Raw genomic sequence first — 9,114 nt, 5'->3', positions numbered from 1 at the left:
GCCTTACAAGGGCGCGGGGCACGCTTAAGTAAAAACTGATAAGAATTATATGAGGGCGGGTCGCACTCTAATTGTTCTTGGGGAGGGCACGGAGCACTCTAAGATGCAGCGATGTGTTTAGGGTTTTTAGTAATGAAAGTACATGCTTAGGTCTTGTATTTATAGTGTTTGGTTGCTAAGTCTAAGGCCAAATGGTTGATAAATAAAAAGATGTGTAAAAACATATTTTTAGGAATAGTTTCCTACACAATTCTATTTTTGATTTGGAATTTTTATATATGATTAGCTTCTGAAATTCCGTGAAATATTGATATTCCACGAAATATAAGGTTCCTAATTACATTATGGATCCCAATTTAAACAAACAAAGCCCATGGGTGATATATTGTGGGATTTCTACATAAGATTAGCTTCTGAAATTCCGCAAAATATTGAAATTCCTCAAAATTTCAGGTACCTAGTTACATTATGGATCCCATTGATATAAATCATATCAAGGCCCAAGGAGTCTTATATTTTGTCCCAAGACTTCTAAAAATGTAATTAAAGCATGCATTTTCATACGTGCATATACATTGCGCTAAATTTAAATATACTACCCCCAAACAATTTGAGAGAGGGGGTTCATGAAATAGTTCAGTAAAATACCTAAACATGCTGATACGTAAAAGCAAAACTATATGGTAAAGAATATGTAATTAATCATGCATTAAATTTAACGATACGTGCATAGAAGAACAATCACATAAACAAATACTAACTACTTACCTACAAAATGCAATGAACAAAAATTAAACTAGGTTACTAAAATTAAAACAAGTACGAAAATTAACTAGTTATTACAAAACAAAATAAATCAAAAGGTTATTTAGGGATTGGTCCTACTTATTTAGAGGTATTTAGGTTTTAGTCCTAAAATTATCGATTATTAGGCTTTAGTCCTATTTTTATCTATTTTATAATAGATAGTCAAACTATTTTATAATAATATATTTTTCGTTTTTTTTTAAAATGGCCAAACTACCTTTCAGCTATTTTAAGAATTCCATAGGTGAGTTCCAACCACGTGTTGTACTAGCTTCGGCAGTCCCATTATCCTCTCCACTGGTTGACAAACTCTCATGCTTCATAATTTCTGATCCATTTCGCAGCGGAAACAATTTGTGCACAACAGGGGGAGAAGATGAAGGAGACCTCTCTTCCATGGGATTACTACTGTTAGAGGAGAAATATTTTCTGGAGCCCCTGGAGGAGTCCAACTTTGCAGGAGAGTCATCTTCCGGCGAAGAAGTAAATAGTTGCAATGGCAAACTTGGTTGAGATTCTTGACCGCGACTATCAGAAATTTTCAATAGGAGAGTGGAAAGTTGTACAACTTCTCTCTCCACCCACTGATTGAAATCCAGATACTGGTTTCTTTTGAAAACCACAACCAGGAGGTTGGTCCAAACTGTCATCCACAACAAAATTATCGTCTGCAATCCACGATAACATGTGATTTCCCCTCATAGAAAACATCGAGCTCATTCCCTGATTAAAATCTAAGAAAAGTTCAAGTCAATCTTAAGTAATCATATTGAGTTTTAGGAACTAAAAAAATTTACCGGGGGTGAAAACATCGTCGAGAAGACGAGAACCAGCCCAAACAGTTGGCTACTCCCATCACCATCATTAATTTGATACTCCAACTTACTATTTGCTTCAGAAATCAAATGCCCAAAAACCGCCCCTTTACTTTTGGGTAACACAACATCACTATATTTCTTATCAATGAAACAAGTTTCTGAATCGTCAAACTCTTCTTCATAACAGTCCCAATTTGTGCCGATATTTTTCCGAGATTTATCGGCATTTTGTTGTTTCGATGCCAGTTTTTTCTATAAATTGGATGGAGAAGAAGAAGAAGAAACTACTATGACTGCTTTGAGACAAATTCGCAAGGGTATCTGGAGAAGATGCACCAACTGCAGCTTGAAGAACAGTAAACAAATCCATAGCTTGAAGAAAAGTCGTCTCAGTTGACCGTGGATTATTGTTTGTTTTTTTTAAAAAAATAAAGTCCTGCTTACAACAATCTCCCACCAATGAAGTCACCAGCTGAAGGGTAATTTGGCCATTTAAAAAAATGAAAAATATATTATTATAAAATGGTTTGACCACGGTCAACTGAGACGACTCAAAGTCAATAGATAGAAATAGAACTAAAGCCTAATAATCGATAAATTTAGGGCTAAAACCTAAATACCCCTAAATAAGTAGGATCAATCTCTAAATAACCCTAAATCAAATGCATCACAACAAAACAAGAAAAAATGATCTATCCCTGAGAAGTAGATGGCCCATAACCATCATGAGGACGGCGACGACGACGATGATGCTCACGCCTGGAGTCAGGAGAAGAAGACGAACCTCTGGGCTGGGGCAAACGTCTCAAGACCTCAGCCTGAAACTCTGCCTGCGCATCCCGGTAATGTTGTTGTTCCTGGTCCATGTTCTCCAGATAATTAAGCACATCAACTTGGTTGTCATTCGGGCGATGGACGTTCTGCTCTAAGGTTTGGTGATGACGTTGAATGGAACCCTGACGCTTCTGAATTGATGTACAGAGGTCATGTAGGGTTCATTGGTTATCATAAAGCGTACACATCCCGCTATGGACTAATGAGAAATGTGCAAAATCAAAAGAAGCACGATCCATAACATCCTCAACAAAACAAGCAAGATAGTCATCTTCTTCATCTTGATCTATACCATCAGCCCTCTCTTCAGGCAATGTCCAATTCCATTGGACACACTCACTATACGCCTTAGCATTCGAGTGAAGCTTAATATGAGTCCTAGGTGACTCAGGCACGCAACCCCAAGATAACATAATCTTAGTAACTAAAATAGGTAGCATTCGAGTGTAGTGGTCATACCGGTAGCCATAAACTCTTTACGCAGAAAGTCAATAAGGCAAAAACCATACCTCCTATTATGTAGAATTCAAAGGACGTGTATGAATGACAAGTTGATGTCATTGGGCTTTGTGGTGCCACAGATGTTCTTGCCTAGCCACTGCGTCACAGCCAGCTAGTTGATCCTCAATGACTGTTGGCGCGCACAATGAGAACAACTGTTGTAGCGACCCTCGAGTAGCGTCTCCAACATCAACCGATGCACTCCTTCAAACTAGGATCCTTGTAAGGTCAAGGTGACCTGTTTGTGGCTATCCCAATGATAGATGCTAGCAACTTGTGCGTCACATCCATTGGAACTCCGTCTAAGTTCACAAATAGCCTCTCTGATGGAGTTGTCCTCTTAAACCGATAACATTTCAAAACCAAATCCTCATGGTAGTACTCATAAGTAGAGTACCACATTCTATCCCACCCTCTAGCACGCATCTCAGTACTGTAGAATGGCTAGAATTGCTCCACGTTGAATGCGAATTCCAACATGATTTTTACTGGTCTAGCCATGGTGTGGTTGAAATGGGAATGGGAGTAGGGGAATAAGTAGGGGAGGATGAGGGGAAGGTGCTGTAAAAAACTTGAAGAGATTGGTTTCGATCAACTAAACAAGTGTTTAGATCAATATTCCTACTTTCAAATAATAATGAAGTAATATAAAGAGTATGGATTCGTTCCACTCCTAAACTACCAAGACATAAATAGAATTCAACTAATTTAAATCACAAAGAAACAATGGTGAGAGTAATATTATGTTGAGAGATTTCTATTCTACGATTATACTACAGATTCAAATAAATCTAAATTAACTAAACTAATAGAAATAGGGTTTTGATGGAAGAGAAAGTTATAGAGAAGAGTAATCAATCCACCTAATGATTAGTTTCATGCAAGAATCGAATTATTTATTGAAAATATGTTATCTTTAGGTTTTTCACGCAATTATCCAACCTAAAGCCTCAAACTTTATCATCCTAGCAACAACCTACATCTCTATAGTCATTATTACTAACATATAGGATTATTACAACCAAGTTTCTCGACTTAATTATAACAAACCGTAGTTTAATTTACTATATGCTTATTTTAGAAGTCATACAATAAACTAAACTCATTGAAATACATACATGATTAAATAATTCTACTAAGCAATCTATTCCTCATTATGCTTCATAATCACTCCTTCTAATGGGGGATTAACCTAATATTATTAGATTAATTAAACTAATACAATGGAAGGAAGACATAATGTAAAGAAGAAGTAATTGAATTGAATAAACTAAAGCTTTTATTGAAAGGTTCTAATGGTGGCTACAAACTAAACTATTTAACCTAAACTAAACTAAACTATTCTAAAGAAAGGGAGAGAGAGAACCCTAAATTACAACTAAACTAATGAGGGGAGTAGCCAAGTTTTGTTTAGCCTTAAACCTCTTTATATAGGAGAAGGTTAGGGTTATATTTTCGTGCATGGGCCTGGAGGCTAGACTTTGGGCCTCTAATGTGAGCCCAAAGTCCATTAGGTCAAGTCGATCTAAAGGGCCAATTATGTTGGAAATTACTTCAGTGCCCTTTTCATCCACTTTTACAGCTCTGATTGGTGCATTACTAGATCTTTTGAAAATCTTATTCCGATCCAGTCGTTTTAACATAAAGTAGGCCAAATTCTGAGGCCTAAGTCCAAAGATACGCCCATTTGAAGTTCTGTTGACTTTTCTGTTCTTTTTCTACCCGAATTGACTTTGACTTCCCAGCTTTTACTAGGCTTGAAAATGCTTTTTCTTCTTGATTCTTGGGCTTTAAACATAAAACTCTTCTAGCAATCATCTTGACTCGTTTTCCATGCAAAATGACATCTTCAAGCACAAAAATAGCTTCAAGACCTGAAATACACAAAAACACGTAAACAGTACTAACTCTTATTTATTATAAATATAATTGGCCTAAATGTAATACTATTAAGGGGTTTAAACTACACTTTTGGGTGCTTATCAATTACCCACCCCCAAACAAAATTTTGGAAAAAAAAATTTGTTATGGTGAAAATGTCGGTCTTTTAAAGTCAGATTTCCTAGACTTTCTAATTTATCTAATTTTTATAGGTTTTAATGTTGTCTAGTTTTTATGAAATGGATTTTTGAAAATAAAATATTAAAGCAAATAAAAATGTAAATCACTTCATAGAGAAACACTACTTAAAATGACGAGAAAAAGTGCAAGATTAGAATACGTGACTAAGGATCCAGCACTTACAATCACACACTCCGAAAGGAGGGTCCGGTTACCTTAATGGAGCACTCCCAAAATATGGAATATATATAGAAAGTACACCAAACATAGAGGGTCAGTCCTCATAAACAGGGTATTGTAGAAGGGTTTCTTCTACAGCTGGCGAACGAAACTCATGGAAATATTTTAAGCATCGGCCATTTACTTGAAAGGTACTATTATCCTCGAGATTTACCAAGGTGATTGCCCCATGAGGGGTGACATCAGTAACCAGAAAAGGGCCTGACCAACGTGTTTTTAATTTCCCAGGAAAAATATTCAAACATGAGTTATATAGTAAATTTTTTTACCAAGATCAAACTATTTACGCAAAATATGTTTATCATGAATACGTTTCATGTTAGCTTTATAATCTTTTGCTAGATCGTAAGAATCACTCCAGATTTCTTCAAGCTCATTTAATTGCAATTTGTGCTTAACACCAGCGGCGTTAATGTTGAAATTTAAACTCTTAATAGCCCACAGATTCTAATTCAACATGCAAGTGACAAGTTTTTCCAAAAACTAAGCAGTTAGGGTGACATACCAATAGGTGTCTTAAAAGTCATTCTATATGCCCATAAAGCATCTGTTAGGCATCTAGACCAGTCTTTTCTATCAGAATTAACAGTCGTTCCTAATATCTTTTTAATTTCTTTATTGGACACCTTGACTTGACCACTAGTTTGAGGATGATACGGAGTCGCCACCTTATGGGTAAATCTATATTTCTTGACTAAAGCTTCTGTTACAAATATGTTTTCCCCCATCACTTATGATGGCCTTAGGGATGCCAAAACGGAGAAAATATATTCATTCATAAAAAATGTTACAGTCTTATGGTCATTGCTACGACAAACCATGACTTCAATCCATTTAGAAACGTAGTCTATAGCTATGAGGATATAAATAAAACCATGCGAGACAGGAAACGGACCCATGAAATCAATACCCAAGACGTAAAAAATTTCCACTATGAGAATGGGATTTAGGGGCATCATATTACGTTGAGTAATACGCCCAAGTTGTTAACATCTAATACACGCTTTGTAGTATACATGAGCATCTTGAAAAAGAGTAGGCCAATAAACACCGCATTGAAGAACTTTGGCAGCAGTTTTCTTTTTACTAAAATGACCCCCACACGATTGTTCATGGCAGAAGAATAAGACTTCATTGTGCTCCCACTGGGCAATGCAACGACGAATTATCTGATCAACACAATATTTAAAAATGTAGGGTTCATCCCATTAGTAAAACTTAACTTTGGCAAAAAATCTCTTGCGTTCACTCTTTGACCATATATCAAGAATAATCTCGGACACTAAAAAAATTAACAATGTCCGCATACCATGGTGCAGAAAAAATTGAATAATGATGCTTATCCGGAAAAGAGTCAGATATCAATTCGGAATCACTATCATCCTCATTAGTTAACCTAGATAAATGATTTGCAACTACATTTTCAGCACCTTTCTTATCCTTAAGTTCTAAGGTAAACTCTTGTAGGAGAATAATCCAATGGATTATCTCTGTTTAGCATCCTTCTTTGCGAGAAGGTACCTAAGTGTTGCATGGTTTGTGTAGACGATGGTCGTGGAACCAAACAAGTAGGGATGAAACTTATCTAAGGCATAGACAACATTGATAAAAGTAAAGAAGACAGTTTCTTACCCTATGAATAATGAATTATGCTAGGAATAAGAAAGCTATTGTCACACCCCGAATTTCGACAGAATTCGGAAAAAACATTATTTGTTCCCGACTCTTCGATCTCCGAGGTGTGACGCACTCTCAACTCCCAAAAACCCATAAACAGTTTAAATATGCGGATAATTAAAAACCAATAAAAATTTTAACTTAAACAAAAGTCCTCTTCATTACAAAAATTCACAAATAAGATTAGGTTACAAATCTCTTTTCAATAACTCTTTAATTAAATTTATAAATGAAAATACAAAAACATTGTCTAGACTGAAAATCTATATCACCTCAAGGGAAAACAAAACATATCCTGAGATGCCACGCTAACGCAAACCACAAGCAAAGAACCAATCTTCTTCAACACTAAACCTGTCAAGACTTCTCAACTATGTTCATTTAATGAACACACCGATAAAACAAACATGCAAATCGGTCGTTGAGATTATAAAAATGCTTTGGTATGAGTAGCTCTAAAATATAATATATACTTATACATATATATACACACTAAATAAGGCAGTTAGTTCCTCCACCGAGGCCTTTTAACATCCAACTTAATAATACAACATTCTTAACTACAATAAGTAAGGCAGGTAGTTCCTCCACTGAGGCGCCTTAACTTCCAACAACTAATACGACATTCTTAACTACACTAAGTAAGGCAGGTAGTTCCTCCACTGATGCGCCTTAACTTTCCACTAACCACACAACAAACCATACGCCTAATAAAAAGGCATTTAGTTCCTCCACGAGGCCCCTTAGGTTCTAACTAAACTATAACCAGCCAAGCATATTCCATACTTACCTCATTTCATGCTCAATTACAGAGTGAGTCGTCTCTGCACAAGTAATTAGTTTGACCCACCCTTCTGCCAAACCATATACAATCATCTATCTAAAGATACATCATTAACCAACATATTACCATAATTATATTAATTATTAAGGCTTTCTTTGCGTGTCCCTAAAATCACGTCGTATCTATGTCTTACCTAGTTTCCCTAGCTACCACAATCGCTTTCCAACGCCGAACATGTACATCCACATGCCTCCCCTTACATAATGAACCACTCGGGTGTAACTACCCGGCGGGATGCCGCGACACCGTAACCCTCACACGAAAGCCATTATGTAAGTCATTATACTATTCGGCATAATAAAATATTCGCGGCGTCTCGTTCTATTTTGCGAACGGAATAATCAAGCCACTATTCGGCTACGCCAGAAGGGCCATTCAACTTTACTGAAACGCCAGAAGGGCCAATCACATGACTTACGCCCGAAGGCCATTCAGATTCACTGAAACGCCAGAAGGGCCAATCAAATTGCACAAGCCCACACAAGGCAAATCACATGAGTTGTGGTAGCTAGGTTCTAGGATTTTCGTTACGTAATTTATTCAAATGTCATACATTTATGACTCATAAAAATTCCACTATATCACGTGCAGGTCAAATACCTTATTGCACTAAGCCACAATATTTAGAAATATCTCAATACATCTCATAACCATTTTCATTCTTTCACGTGCCAATATATTATTGCACTAAGCCACAATCCCGTGGGCAAATATTCACCAATACTATACTACCTCATAGTAGCATCTCACATATATAATAATGGAGTGTTTATACATTTATTTCTCCAAAACTATTGCATTTAATATATATATCCCAACATATTATATAACGTCACAATTGCTTCAAACGTATCGCATACATTTTTATAGAGTTTTAGGAATATTATATCTCCTAAAGTTTCTATCTCATCACGTGTCAAAATATACACAATATCAACGTCAAATCATTTTTTAGATAACGACAACCAAATTTATACAAGCTTCCACAGCATTTTAGCATTTGATTTGTCCATACAATTTACAACATAAAACGTAGCACAATTAAACAGTCCACAGTTCACAATCAAATCCCAATACTAAAGTCCATAAATCTAGTCCGTATATAATTTAATACTCATAAAAACATATATATCAAATTCTTATTATCAGAATTCCCCTCTAGTTACGTGCCAATATTATATTTCACTACTCACGTCAAAACTTAATTAGATAATGACAAACAAGGTTATACAATTTCGATAATATTTTATTACTACATTTGTCCATATTCTTAAATATGTGAAAAACTGGAAAAAGTCAACATTCCACAGTCAATGGTCAAAGGTCAAAGTC

The 9,114-nt window shown here is 35.9% G+C and overlaps 1 long non-coding RNA gene across 1 annotated transcript; it reads right to left on the bottom strand.

Moving 5' to 3' along the window:
- Positions 1–683: 683 nt before the first annotated feature.
- LOC147498400 (uncharacterized) lies at positions 684–2,026 on the bottom strand. Its single transcript, XR_015194291.1, has 2 exons — positions 1,605–2,026; positions 684–1,541 (listed from the first exon to the last, which is right to left on the bottom strand). It is a non-coding gene; the product is annotated as an uncharacterized LOC147498400 (long non-coding RNA).
- Between the last annotated feature and the right edge of the window lie 7,088 nt (positions 2,027–9,114).

The sequence above is a fragment of the Coptis chinensis genome, chromosome 5 (genome assembly GCF_015680905.1).
Source record: "Coptis chinensis isolate HL-2020 chromosome 5, ASM1568090v1, whole genome shotgun sequence".
Lineage (NCBI taxonomy): Eukaryota > Viridiplantae > Streptophyta > Magnoliopsida > Ranunculales > Ranunculaceae > Coptis > Coptis chinensis.
Note: the sequence above shows the minus strand (reverse complement) of the source record. Positions and strands in the feature narration are given on the sequence as shown.